General features: G+C 40.3%; 4 pseudogenes; all 4 read right to left on the bottom strand.

Annotated features, from left to right (window-relative positions):
• Window positions 1-871: 871 nt before the first annotated feature.
• On the bottom strand, window positions 872-3,495 carry LOC146677650 (protocadherin alpha-8 pseudogene; annotated as a pseudogene).
• Window positions 3,496-4,492: 997 nt separating this feature from the next.
• On the bottom strand, window positions 4,493-6,906 carry LOC146677649 (protocadherin alpha-8 pseudogene; annotated as a pseudogene).
• Window positions 6,907-7,833: 927 nt separating this feature from the next.
• Window positions 7,834-10,224, bottom strand: LOC146677648 (protocadherin alpha-3 pseudogene; annotated as a pseudogene).
• A 1,713-nt stretch (window positions 10,225-11,937) lies between these two features.
• On the bottom strand, window positions 11,938-14,301 carry LOC146677647 (protocadherin alpha-3 pseudogene; annotated as a pseudogene).
• Window positions 14,302-15,324: the final 1,023 nt, after the last annotated feature.

Here is a 15,324-nt window from a genome sequence, read left to right as displayed (position 1 = left end):
TTCCCATATTCCCTTGTATTCATGGAAAAATCACGGTTACACTTGTTTCTGTCTGAGGTATCGTCTCCTCTCTGCCAACCAGAACAAAACCTCTGTGGAAGGGGCAGGGCCAGAGCTAAAACATATTAGTTTGATGCAGATATGACACTGACACCTTGTGGACTGAACATCTTGTGACTCATTGTTAGAGCAAACATCTACATGTAATATACAAGTATGTTTCCAAATGTGTCCCAGTCACTATTAAAACAAGTCTAAAAATGTTTTCTTAAGAATTTTTTGTACCGTGATGGATTTAATTTGTCACATATTTCAGAGTCTCAGGAATAAAATTTCATGTATTTTTGCGTCATATGATGATCAGCTGATAGACGCGTACAGTATATCATAATGACTAATTGCAACAGGGAATTCTGATATTTGTCAGTATTACATTAATGCTGTGTAATGATGCAGGATTAGCCAAACGCACAAGTGATTCTGATAAAACTGCGCGCAGACTGGATGAAAAATAATCGAGGACACAGCACACGCGAGTTTCAGGCTTGTACTGCTAAGTTTCACGTTTCAGATGAATTAACAGGATCCCATTCGAACAGTGGATAGGTATATTACTATTTCCACGACGCAGTAATATGTAACACAATTAGTGATTTCTAATAAGTGTGATAGAAAACATAGGATTGGCGCTAAATACAAAAAGGTCTGAAACGAAAAACAGATTTGAACTTGAAGACCACGAGTTTATGTCTGAAGGTCACCTGTCCATGGACAACGCTAATGAATATGCATGTGTTTTGCCACAGTTTCCCAATCTGAGTGGCGTGACCTTCTTTATTTAGTTACTTATCTTTTCTAAACTATTCTTTCCCTATGCATACGTGGATATCCCAGCAATTAGTGCAGTGTCAAAAGACTACAGAATATAATGGGCAGTCTTTCAAAATGATGGTGATAACAACTAAAATACTGTTTGAAAATAAAGTGTGTAAAACAAAAAGAAGAGAGGAATGAAATAAAACGATTAAAAACCTTAAATACATTTCCATCTGTTTCAAAAGTTAATGATACATCGTAAAGGAAACTTCGTCTTGACAACCAAAATAACCTTGATTTAAAATCGCACAATGGACCTACCTCCTCAGAAGGACGTCTCCTGTCAGGGAGTACGAGAGTATTTGCGTGACTTCCAGGTACTATAGTAGATCCTATACTCATTCTGGGTCCAACTAGCATGTACCGCTTCTCTCCTGATCTGTACTGGATGCTGTGACACAGTGTCCCATCATAATTAGTCTCTGGCAGATATTTAGAAGTATAGTCTGTGGATTTGGAGCACTGCATTGCAATCAGCACTACGATGCTGACGAGAAAAAGTACAGAAACTGCGCCCAAAGTTATCATGAGGTAAAATATGACATTACTGTCCTCATCATCTTTTGCTGTACTTTTAACATCAGAAGCTGCAAAAGCCTCTTTGGGCTCCACAAGTTTGACAATCACAGTAGCTGTTGCTGAGAGAGAAACGTTGCCGTTGTCTTTGACCAGTATGAGCAGTTTATGCTCAGCCTCGTCTGTCTCTGTGAATGAGCGAAGTGTTCTGATCTGTCCTGTATAGCGGTCCAAAGCAAAGAGACTGTGGTCAGTCACTTCCTGCAGTGAAAAGAGCAACCAGCCGTTATATCCTATATCAGCGTCATAGGCTCTGACTTTAGTCACCAAGTGTCCTGCGTTGACGTTTCGTGGAATCTCCTCCACACCTTGAGCAGAGCCGTTGGAGCTGAGTGGATACAGGATGACTGGAGCGTTGTCGTTCTGATCCAGGATGAAGACGTTGACTGTGACGTTGTTGCTTAGTGACGGAGTTCCAGAATCTGAGGCAACAACTTGGAACTGGAAAGTTTTCAGCGTTTCAAAATCAAAACTTTTCAGCGCAGTGATTTGTCCATTATCCGAATTAATATTTAAAAATACTGCGTTTTTCTGTTGACTGCTTTCCTCTCTGATTATACGATAAGTTAAAGCCGCGTTTTTATTCAAATCTTTATCTGAGGCAGAAACTGAAAATATCGGCTTTCCAGGCTCGTTATTTTCTACCAGGTAAAGTTCAACTGGATTCTGTGCAAATTGTGGCGCATTATCATTCACGTCTGACACATCAATACTCAAAGTTCTGGATGTAGACAGAGGAGGCACGCCACAGTCGGTTGCTGTTATCGTGACGTCGTAATGGGAAACTGATTCTCGGTCTAATTTATGTTTAATAACTAAAGAGTACATGTTATCTTGAAATGACGGTTTTAAATCAAATGGCACATTGTCTGAAAGACTACATATTACTTTACCGTTAAAACCCGCGTCTTGGTCTGTAATACTGATCAAAGCCACCACAGTCCCAGGTTTGGAATCTTCTGATACAATCTTTGACAAAGATGTTACCTCTATCTCAGGTTTATTATCATTTACGTCAAGCACCTTGATAATCACCCTGCAGTCGGTACTCATCGGAGGTTGTCCTTTGTCTGTGGCGTGTACATCTAGTTTATAAACATCCACCGTCTCAAAGTCAATGTTTCCTTTTACTCGAATTTCACCAGTGTTTTTATCTAAGCTAAACAGTTCATAAATCTTTCGGTCAAGTTGACCACCGAAAACGTACTCTATTTCTCCGTTTGAACTTTCGTCCAAATCAGTTGCATTTACGGTAATTACACATGTATTCACCTCTACATTTTCGTGTATTGTTACTGAATACACTTCTTGACTAAATGTAGGGTTATTGTCATTTGAATCCAGGACTATGACTGTGACATTAAGAGTCCCTGATCTCGGTGGATTTCCTCCGTCAGTTCCTGTCAGTATCAGTTTGTGTTCGTTCTCCTTTTCCCGATCCAAAGCCTTCTGTAAAACTAAGAATGGTATCTTGTCCTCTCCCCTCTCTCGAATTTGTAAACTAAAATGATCGTTATTGATCAATTTGTACATCCGTACTGTATTAGTAACAACATCTGGATCATGTGCAGCTGGCAACTGAAATCGTTTACCTGGGAAAGTAGACTCTGAAATCTCCAGTATGCTTTCTTCCTCTTGAAAGCTGGGTGAATTATCATTTACGTCTATGATTTCCACTCCTACATAATGTACTTCCATGGGATTCTCAGCTACCATTTTTAGGTTTATCAGACAAGGAGAAATGCTTTTGCATAGCTCTTCTCTGTCAATGTTCTCTTGAACAGAGAGGACGCCATTTCTCGGATTTACTAGAAATTGATTATTTTCAGCCCCAGAGACAATACGAAACTGTCTTTCCTCTAGTGAACTGATGTCCAGTCCCAGATCTTTTGCCACATTCCCAACAACACTTCCTACCGTTACTTCCTCTGGAACTGAATATTTTATCTGAGCTGTAACCCGCTCCACACAGCTGAGCATCAGAGAAAAGCTGAGAGCAAACCACCAGCACTGCGTTCCTCGTCTTTGTCCTCCTGGCTCCATCGTTTCGCTTTATGTTTCCAATTATATACCCACTTAAAAGTCCTTTGAGCAAAGGAAGTAGTTTAAATAACAAAATATCCAGTGCGAAATGTGTTGCAGATTCCAAACAAACCGATGTATTAATCACGGCTACACTTGTTTCTGTGGAAGGTACCGTCTCCTCTCTGTCGACCAGAACAAAAACTGTATAGAAGGGGCAGGGCCAGCACTAAAATATACCAGTGTGATGCTGATATGACACTGACACCTTGTGGACTGAACATATGAGTATATGTTGATAAACAAAACTACCACATAAACTGCAACATCAGCCCGTCTGCAAGTTGTCGCTTCGTGTCTAGAAAATTGTTCTAATTTTTGCTAGTAACGTATGTGTTTCAAAGTAATACATCCGAATAACAATTTACTTCTACGAATTAAAGGCAGCAAATTTTCAGTTTTTTTCAAAAGAGTATGTTGATCAGTTAACCCACTTCAAGGCTGTCATATCATCGTCCCTAATCGTAGTAGTCAACATCTTATTTGTATTAGTATATCCAAGTGTTGTATTTTTCTTTAGGTCAAAGCAATTTAGCTTCGTGTGCGATTATTTCTCTAAAAGAAAAAAGTGTGATTTTGACAAAATTGAATGATGATTGAGTGAAACGATGACAGGGTTTGAAGGTAATTAACAACATTTTTTCCAAGGAAAACAAATAAGAATCAACTACAAGGGACCTATGGATTTCTAATAAAAACAAACAAACAAACAAACTCATAGACGCCTAAATCAATATAGCTACTGAATCGTGTAATTTAATCCCTAAATAAACACGCGACATTTTTAGTAAAAAAAAACAAAAAACAACAACACAGAGAATCGAATTCTCATATTATGAAGAAAACAAACTAACTTAAATTTCAGCAGTTTAACCACTTGCCAGGACCATGGACAGTGCTAACAAATATGCTGCAATTCAGGTGTAATATTATCTTTAAATCAGGAGCATTATATGTTTTACTTCTAAAGGGAACACGTCTGGTAAGACAGTTAAAACTTAAACATGGTCTTACCTCTTCAGAAGGACGTTTCCTATCAGGAAGCATTAGTGTATTTGCATGACTGCCCGGTACTATAGTAGATCCTATACTCATTCTGGGTCCAACTAGCATGTACCGCTTCTCCCCTGATCTGTACTGGATGCTGTGACACAGTGTCCCATCATAATTAGTCTCTGGCAGATATTTAGACGTATAGTCTGTGGATTTGGAGCACTGCATTGCAATCAGCACGATGATACTGACGAGAAAAAGCACAGAAACTGCGCCCAAAGTTATCATCAGGTAAAAGATCACATTACTGTCCTCATCATCTTTTGCTGCACCTTTAACATCAGAAGCTGCAAAAGCCTCTTTGGGCTCCACAAGTTTGACAATCACAGTAGCTGTTGCTGAGAGAGAAACGTTGCCGTTGTCTTTGACCAGTATGATCAGTTTATGCTCAGCCTCGTCTGTCTCTGTGAATGAGCGAAGTGTTCTGATCTGTCCTGTATAGCGGTCCAAAGCAAAGAGACTGTGGTCAGTTACTTCCTGCAGTGAAAAGAGCAACCAGCCGTTATATCCTATATCAGCGTCATAGGCTCTGACTTTAGTCACCAAGTGTCCTGCGTTGACGTTTCGGGGAATCTCCTCCACACCTTGAGCAGAGCCGTTGGAGCTGAGTGGATACAGGATGACTGGAGCGTTGTCGTTCTGATCCAGGATGAAGACGTTGACTGTGACATTGTTGCTTAGTGACGGAGTTCCAGAATCTGAGGCAACAACTTGGAACTGGAAAGTTTTCAGTGTTTCAAAGTCAAAACTTTTCAGCGCAGTGATTTGTCCATTTTCTGAATTAATATTTAAAAATGCTGCGTTTTTCTGTTGACTGCTTTCCTCTCTGATTATACGATACGTTAAAGCCGCGTTTTCATTCAAATCTTTATCTGAGGCAGAAACTGAAAATATCGGCTTTCCAGGCTCGTTATTCTCTACCAGGTAAAGTTCAACTGGATTCTGTGCAAATTGTGGCGCATTATCATTCACGTCTGACACATCAATACTTAAAGTTCTGGATGTGGACAGAGGAGGCACGCCACAGTCTGTAGCTGTTATTGTGACGTCGTAATGGGAAACTGATTCTCGGTCTAATTTATGTTTAATAACTAAAGAGTACATGTTATCTTGAAATGACGGTTTTAAATCGAATGGCACATTGTCTGAAAGACTACATATTACTTTACCGTTTAAACCCGCGTCTTGGTCTGTAATACTGATCAAAGCCACCACAGTCCCAGGTTTGGAATCTTCTGATGCAATCTTTGACAAAGATGTCACCTCTATCTCAGGTTTATTATCATTTATGTCCAGCACCTTGATAATCACCCTGCAGTCGGTACTCATCGGAGGTTGTCCTTTGTCTGTGGCGTGGACGTCCAACTTGTATACCTCCATATTCTCAAAGTCAATTTCGCCTTTCACTCGAATTTCACCAGTGTCCTTATCTAGGCTAAATGTATCATACAATTTAGGGTCAAGTTCTTCACCAAAAAAATATTCAATTTCTCCGTTTGAACTCTCGTCCAAATCAGTCGCCTTTACGGTAGTTACACTTGTACCCGCATCTACATTTTCAGGTATCGTTACTGAATAAACTTCTTTACTAAATGCAGGATGGTTATCATTTGAATCCAGGACTATGACTGTGACATTAAGAGTCCCTGATCTCGGTGGATTTCCTCCGTCAGTTCCTGTCAGTATCAGTTTGTGTTCGTTCTCCTTTTCCCGATCCAGAGGCTTTTGTAAAACTAAGAATGGTATCTTATCTTCTCCCCTCTCTCTAATTTGCAAACTAAAGTGATCGTTATGGTTTAATTTGTACGTTCGTACTGTATTAGTAACAACATCTGGATCATGTGCAGTTGGCAACTGAAATCGTTTACCTTGGAGAGTTGATTCAGGAATTTCTAATATTTTTTCTTCATCAGGAAACCTTGGTGAATTATCGTTTACATCTATTATTTCCACTCCTACATAATGTATTTCCATGGGGTTTTCAGCTACCAGTTTTAGGTTTTTAATACATGGATGTATTTTTTCGCACAGCTCCTCTCGGTCGATATTTCCGTGAACATACAGAACGCCATTGTTCGGATTTACTTCAAACTGAGCATCTTCAGCTCCAGAAACAATACGAAACCGTCGTTCCTCCAGTGAACTGATATCCAGTCCCAGATCCTTTGCCACATTCCCAACAACACTTCCTACCTTTACTTCCTCTTGAATTGAATATTTTATCTGAGCTGAAACCCGCTCCACACAGCTGAGCATCAAAGAAAAGCTGATAGCAAGCCACCAGCACTGCGTTCCTCGTCTTTGTCCTCTTGGCTCCATCGTTTTCGTTAAGATAACAAAATATGTATCCACTTAGAGGTCTTTACATCCAAGACCGTGGTCTAACATTAATTTTTCAAAACATAACATCCACTCTGAAATATACCCAATATTCCGAAGCTTCCCATGTATAAATCACGGCTACACTTGTGTCTGTGGATAGTGTCGTCTCCTTTCTGTCCACCACAACAAAACCTCTGTGGAAGGGGCAGGACCAGTGCTATAACACAAAAACTGGATGCTGATATGACACTGACACCGTGTGGATTCAAAAAAATTAAGACATTTTTACGTTTTGAAGATTTGTTTGTTTGTTTGTTTGTCGTTGTTGTTGTTTGTTTGTATATTAAGATAGTTGAGAATTGACGCAATAACAGGACCCGGAATGGGCTTAGGGCATTTGGGTCGTCTACTTAATCCAGCTGGAAACAGTATTACGGACTATTTTTAAAATATACCATCAAAAAATCAGCAATATCAGTGTGTTTGCAAATTGGATAGTTCCATTGTGCTTATTACGTATTTATATAGCTTTTCAAGTTGCAAAGACAGGGAAGTGTCACGATCAAAGCTTTCAGTTCACTAATAGTGAATATTACCTTCCATAAATACAACGTTATTCAGGTATGCATCCCTCCTTCACTACAAAAATACTTAAATAAATAAAAATAACAAAATAAGATAAAATAGGATAAAAAATTTTTAAAAAAATTCAGAATAAAGACATTTCTTTCTTGCTTTTCTTTACGGAACCAGTACACTGCACTTAATGAGAACCAAACAAAATATGATTTCCTGTTATTTACCTGCACTACAAAACTTCAACACGGATATACAGAACACTGATTAAAATTATTTGCATTAGTAAAATGGACCGCATGTTCTATCTCCAAAGAGAGTGGTGTTTGCCAGGAGGGAATTTTGTTTTCATTCCCGAAACAGCTTTAAGTAAAAACGTGCTCTTACCTCTTCAGATGTTCTTCTCCTATCAGGAAGCACGAGAGTATTTGCATGACTGCCCGGTACTATAGTAGATCCTATACTCATTCTTGGTCCAACTAGCATGTACCGCTTCTCTCCTGATCTGTACTGGATGCTGTGACACAGTGTCCCATCATAATTAGTCTCTGGCAGATATTTAGAAGTATAGTCTGTGGATTTGGAGCACTGCATTGTAATCAGCACGACGATACTTATGAGAAAAAGTACAGAAACTGCGCCCAAAGTTATCATGAGGTAAAATATGACGTTACTGTCCTCAACATCTTTTGCTGCACTTTTAACATCAGAAGCTGCAAAAGCCTCTTTGGGCTCCACAAGTTTGACAATCACAGTAGCTGTTGCTGAGAGAGAAACGTTGCCGTTGTCTTTGACCAGTATTACCAGTTTATGCTCAGCCTCGTCTGTCTCTGTGAATGAGCGAAGTGTTCTGATCTGTCCTGTATAGCGGTCCAAAGCAAAGAGACTGTGGTCAGTCACTTCTTGCAGTGAAAAGAGCAACCAGCCGTTATATCCTATATCAGCGTCATAGGCTCTGACTTTAGTCACCAAGTGTCCTGCGTTGACGTTTCGGGGAATCTCCTCCACACCTTGAGCAGAACCGTTGGAGCTGAGTGGATACAGGATGACTGGAGCGTTGTCGTTCTGATCCAGGATGAAGACGCTGACTGTGACGTTGCTGCCTAGTGGCGGAGTTCCCGAATCTGAGGCAACAACTTGGAACTGGAAAGTTTTCAGCGTTTCAAAGTCAAAACTTTTCAGCGCAGTGATTTGTCCATTATCCGAATTTACATTCAGGAAAGATGTAATAGCATCCTGTAGACCATCACCTCTCACGATTTTATATGTAATCGCTGCATTTTCATTCAAATCATCATCAACTGCGCTCACAGAAAATATTGGTGCGCCCGGGGTGTTGTTTTCTATCAAATACAACTCAAATGGATTCTGACTAAAAACTGGTGTGTTATCATTTACATCTGACACCTGAACACTCAGTGTTTTCACTGTTGAAAGCTGAGGTTCACCGCAATCAGTAGCTGTTATTGTGATATTATAGCGGGAAACAGTTTCTCTGTCTAAACGGCCCTTTGTAACGAGCGAGTACATGTTTTCCTCAAGTGATGGCGTCAGATCAAATGGAACATCCTGCGATACTTTACAAATAACCTTCCCATTAACGCCTGAATCTTTGTCGACAACGCTGATGAGAGCGATGACAGTGCCGGGCTTTGAATCCTCTGGGATTAAACTGGACAGTGATGTTACTTCAATGTCTGGTTTATTGTCGTTCACGTCCTTTATTTTAATCACAACTCTACTTTCGGCTTTCCAGGGTGGCTGACCTTTATCTGAAGCCTGCAAATCTAGCCTGTACAGCTCCGTTTCCTCAAAGTCTACTTTTCCCTTTACACGAATCTCACCGGTGATGCTGTCCAATTCAAAGGTGTCGTGCACTTTTTTCTTTTGTGTTTTTCCAAAGTTGTATTCAATTTCACTATTCAAACCTTCATCCTTATCTGTAGCGTTTAATTTTATAACTTGGGTCCCTTTTGGTGCATTTTCATCCAGTGACACAGTATATACATCTTTGCTGAACACAGGTCGGTTATCATTCGCGTCTAGCACGGTGATGGTTAAATTAAGGCTTCCTGATTTCGCTGGACTCCCCCCATCTACGGCTGTTAACAGTAAACGATGCTCCGCCTTTTGCTCTCTATCCAAAGACTTTTTTAGTACTAAAAAGGGCATCTTGTCCTCTTCACTGTCTCTGAGTTCAATATCAAATAAATCCGTGGGATTCAGTGTATATTTTCGAAGTGATTGTGCACCAAAATCAGGGTCTCGGGCAGCATGAATTTGGAAACGAGTACCTGGAGGCGTATTCTCTGCTATTTCCAGTCGCTGTTCGCTTTCTGGAAAAGTCGGCGAATGATCATTAATATCGGTTATTTCAACTCCAACATAATGTATTTCCAGTGGGCTTTCAACAACAATTTTCAGGTTTATCAAACAAACCTTGCTTCCATCACAGAGCTCTTCACGATCCATTTTTTTGCCAACATACAACACTCCATTGTTCTGATTTAACTGAAACAGATAGTGATTTGGACCCGAAACAATACGGAATTTCCTGCCAGTTAAGCTGCTGATCTCTAGTCCTAAATCCTTTGCAACATTTCCAACAGGGTATCCCACCTGAACTTCTTCTGGAACAGAGTATCTTAACTGCGCCAAAATTCTCTCCGCAAAGCACAGCAACACAATCCCGGCGATCCACCAGCAGTTCACTCGGTGTCTTTGTCCTCCTTCCCCCATCCCGAGGTAAATATATAAGGGCTTTCTCGGAGGCAAACTCAGTTATCCTATCGCTTATGGAGTCAGTCTCATTAGAACATTTTCACGATTCTCCAAAAGATGAAATTCTATTAACGAAGATTTACCGCTTTTGGTTTTATTTGATATCTAGCCTCCTCTGCGCACTCCCTGTGTACACCTCCACCAGATAGGAACCACAGATGGGCAGGGCCTGTGCAGAATGAAGCGCACAACCATTCCCAATGACATACCGACACCAAGTGGTTACTATAGTATGATACGAAACGCTTTGGATGAAGCTGAAGCCTGCCTGTTACAGCTGGTCACCTTCATATCTGGTATTCTGTAAGTAACGCAACAATGTGATTCAAATAGTTTTTATTAAAAAGCAAATAGGATCAATAATAATCCCTTCAGTCGAGAACACTTATAGAGGACTCAGTCGCGCCTACTACAGACTTTCTGAAAGGGATGTATTTAACCTTCCTGCCTTCTTGGGACCTTTTTGTGCCACTGCTATGTGTTAAATGGCTGCCATTTCCACTGTGTTCAGTGGAATATAACCAAACTTGCCACAGGATAGTTTTTACCTGTCAATGTTAATATTCCAGTGTGAATTCCTTAAATCAGCCTAAAATGGCTGAGCAGCAGAAATCCCCACACCCATCACCCTGGGGACCATTTTCTGCCCATTGACTTCCATTATAAATGCTATTTTTCAACCCCAAATTATCATCATATGATTTTATTTTTTCTTCTTTTCTTGGATGTCAATGAAGACTCAGGGCCTTGAAGTTTTCATTTTTAAATTGCAAAAAAAATGCAAAAAAAATAATGGCAGGTCAAAATGTATGTTGGTGCCAATCTTTGGTCCATCTAAAGGCCTACTTATAATGACAATCACATATTACTTCAACTGGTTTTTTGTGGAAATATTTAGTTTCGTTTTTTGGTTTTTGGGGCTTATAACACAGGGCGCTCATGTAATAACACTGGGATTTGAAGGGTTAAAACAACGAAAATATAATTAAAACTTTACATGAATATTTCAGGGAGAAGTAGTTTTACAAGGTTGGCTAATTTAAAGTGGAATAAAATATGGATATATGGTCTTTTTATGGCGTGGCTGAGAATGGTCCCTAGGGTGATGGGTGTGAGTTTTTTAAAGGATGGCAGGAGGGTTAAGTCAGGGCAGACATTCATTTGTAATGGTGGTCACACGGATGTAACACAGTTGAAGAGGTGCTCATCACTTTTATATGTTCAAGTGCATAGTGTGGAGAATTTCATCAGGACTCGAGGCAATCGGATGTAAAACAAAGTATTTGTGAGGTTTTTTATTTGTAAATCGGTCAGATTTGACCCGAACACGACAGGAAAGTTAATAACGCTATTAGAAAGCTTTCTTCGTGTAATTAATTTAAAAACAAAACCTCTTCACTTACTTAAACTGATTAATGTTTGTCGGTAGCAAAAAGACAAGCAGTTGGACTTTATCAAGGAGAACAGAGTGACTTCGGAAGCATGAAAAGTTCATCCAGCTAACCAAAGCGATGTTTCTTAATATTTATATCTCAGTTACATATTGCAGATAGGAAAATTTGAACAAGACATGCTTTAAAAAATACATTGTGACAAGAGTTTCAGGGACAAAATTGCAGCAAAACATTTATAGGAGCGCAAGGATAAACAGGGTTGTGCAAAAGTTTGGTATTAAGGCCTTACCTCTTCAGTTGCACCTCTTCTGTCGGGAAGCACGAGAGTATTTGCATGGCTCCCAGGTACTATAGTAGATCCTATACTCATTCTGGGTCCAACTAGCATGTACCGCTTCTCTCCTGATCTGTACTGGATGCTGTGACACAGTGTCCCATCATAATTAGTCTCTGGCAGATATTTAGAAGTATAGTCTGTGGATTTGGAGCACTGCATTGCAATCAGCACGATGATGCTGACGAGAAAAAGCACAGAAACTGCGCCCAAAGTTATTATGAGGTAAAAGATCACATTACTGTCCTCATCATCTTTTGCCGCACTTTTAACATCAGAAGCTGCAAAAGCCTCTTTTGGCTCCACAAGTTTGACAATCACAGTAGCTGTTGCTGAGAGAGAAACGTTGCCGTTGTCTTTGACCAGTATTACCAGTTTATGCTCAGCCTCGTCTGTCTCTGTGAATGAGCGAAGTGTTCTGATCTGTCCTGTATAGCGGTCCAAAGCAAAGAGACTGTGGTCAGTCACTTCTTGCAGTGAAAAGAGCAACCAGCCGTTATATCCTATATCAGCGTCATAGGCTCTGACTTTAGTCACCAAGTGTCCTGCGTTGACGTTTCGGGGAATCTCCTCCACACCTTGAGCAGAACCGTTGGAGCTGAGTGGATACAGGATGACTGGAGCGTTGTCGTTCTGGTCCAGGATGAAGACGTTGACTGTGACATTGTTGCTTAATGACGGAGTTCCAGAATCTGAGGCAACAACTTGGAACTGGAAAGTTTTCAGCGTTTCAAAGTCAAAACTTTTCAGCGCAGTGATTTGTCCATTATCCGAATTTACATTCAGGAAAGATGTAATAGCATCCTGTAGACCATCACCTCTCACGATTTTATATGTAATTGCTGCATTTTCATTCAAATCATCATCAACTGCGCTCACAGAAAATATTGGTGCGCCCGGGGTGTTGTTTTCTATCAAATACAACTCAAATGGATTCTGACTAAAAACTGGTGTGTTATCATTTACATCTGACACCTGAACACTCAGTGTTTTCACTGTTGAAAGCTGAGGTTCACCGCAATCAGTAGCTGTTATTGTGATATTATAGCGGGAAACAGTTTCTCTGTCTAAACGGCCCTTTGTAACGAGCGAGTACATGTTTTCCTCAAGTGATGGCGTCAGATCAAATGGAACATCCTGCGATACTTTACAAATAACCTTCCCATTAAAGCCTGAATCGTTGTCGACAACGCTGATGAGGGCGATGACTGTGCCGGGCTTTGAATCCTCTGGGATTAAACTGGACAGTGATGTTACTTCAATGTCTGGTTTATTGTCGTTCACGTCCTTTATTTTAATCACAACTCTACTTTCGACTGTCCAGGGTGGCTGACCTTTATCTGAAGCCTGCAAATCTAGCCTGTACAGCTCCGTTTCCTCAAAGTCTACTTTTCCCTTTACACGAATCTCACCGGTTATGCTGTCCAATTCAAAGGTGTCGTGCACTTTTTTCCTTTGTATTTTACCAAAGTTGTATTCAATGTTGCCATTGGAACCTTCATCCAAATCTGTAGCGTTTAATTTTACAACAAATGTTCCTATTGGTGCATTTTCATCCAGTGACACAGTATATACATCTTTGCTGAACACAGGTCGATTATCATTCGTGTCTAGCACGGTGATGGTTAAATTAAGGCTTCCTGATTTCGCTGGACTCCCCCCATCTACGGCTGTTAACAGTAAACGATGCTCCGCCTTTTGCTCTCTATCCAAAGACTTTTTTAGCACTAAAAAGGGCATCTTGTCCTCTTCACTGTCTCTGACTTCAATATCGAATAAATCCGTGTGACTCAGTATGTATTTTCGAACTGAATGAGCACCAAAATCAGGGTCTCGAGCGGCATGAATTTGGAAACGAGTACCTGGAGGCGTATTCTCTGCGATTTTCAGTCGCTGTTCGCTTTCTGGAAAAGTCGGTGAATTATCATTAATATCGGTTATTTCAACTCCAACATAATGTATTTCCAAGGGGCTTTCAACAACAATTTTCAGGTTTATCAAACAAACCTTGCTTCCATCACAGAGCTCTTCACGATCCATCTTTTTCCCAACATACAACACTCCATTGTTCTGATTTAACTGAAACAGATCTTGAGTTGGAACCGAAACAATACGGAATTTCCTGCCAGTTAAACTGCTGATCTCTAGTCCTAAATCCTTTGCAACATTTCCAACAGGGTATCCCACCTGAACTTCTTCTGGAATGGAGTATCTTAACTGCGCCAAAATCCTCTCCGCAAAGCACAGCAACACAATCCCGGCGACCCACCAGCAATTCGCACGGTGTCTTTGTCCTCCTTCCCCCATCCCGAGGTAAATATATAAGGGCTTACTCGGAGGCAAACTCAGTGATCCCATCGCTTATGGAGTCAGTCGTATTAGAATATGTTCACGAAACTGTAAAAGGTGAAATTCCATTGACGAAAATTTACCGCTTTTGGTTTTATTTGATATCTAGCCTCCTTTGCACACTCCCTGTGTACACCTCCACCAGATAGGAACCACAGATGGGCAGGGCCTGTATAGAATGAAGCGCAACCATTCCCTATGCCATACCGACACCAAGTGGCCACTACATAATGGTACGAAACCAAAACAGTTCACCTGTTCCCTTTTCCCGCCACTTTACTTTTGACTTTTTGAAGTCTAACGCTTTGGAGGAAACTGAAGCCTGCCTGCTACAGCTGGTCGCCGTCATATCTAGTATTCTGTCAGAAACTCAAAACTGTGAGTCAAATGTCTTTTATTAGCAAGTAAATAGGATCAATAATAATGCCTTCAGTGGAAAATACTTAAAGGGCACGCAATCCCGCCCACTACAGACTTTCTGATAGTGTATAATTAAGTCAGGGCAGACAGGAAAGATATACTGTATATTCCAAAGAAGCGGAGCGTAAGAATGCTGAGAGAAATGGACATCTAAACGTTATTTGAAAGACCGGTGAAGTGATTGTTGTCTTAAATGGTTCATTCCCCAGAATTAAACAATTTCAGCACATTGGACAGCGCAATTACGCTGACGCAGTCAAAAGAGGAAATATTTATATCGATAACGGCATTTATCGTTTTTCTTTTTTTAATAACACTGTCTTCACTTACTTAAACTGATTAATGTTTGTCAGCAGCAAGCAAGACAAGCAGTGGGACTTTCTTGAAGAGAACAGATTGGCTTCGGAAGCATATAAATTTTTTACAGCTAACTTTAACCGATGTTCCATAATACATATATGTCAGTTACATAATTGGGACATTGGAACAAAAGTGAAACACATGCTTTAAAAGACCACATTGTAACAAGAGTTTCAGAGACAGCATTACAGCAAAAAATTT

Source organism: Rhamphochromis longiceps, linkage group LG2, assembly GCF_057381845.1.
Source record: "Rhamphochromis longiceps isolate RC_006_pf linkage group LG2, R_longiceps_female_GT1.1, whole genome shotgun sequence".
Classification (NCBI taxonomy): Eukaryota; Metazoa; Chordata; class Actinopteri; order Cichliformes; family Cichlidae; genus Rhamphochromis; species Rhamphochromis longiceps.
Note: the sequence above shows the minus strand (reverse complement) of the source record. Positions and strands in the feature narration are given on the sequence as shown.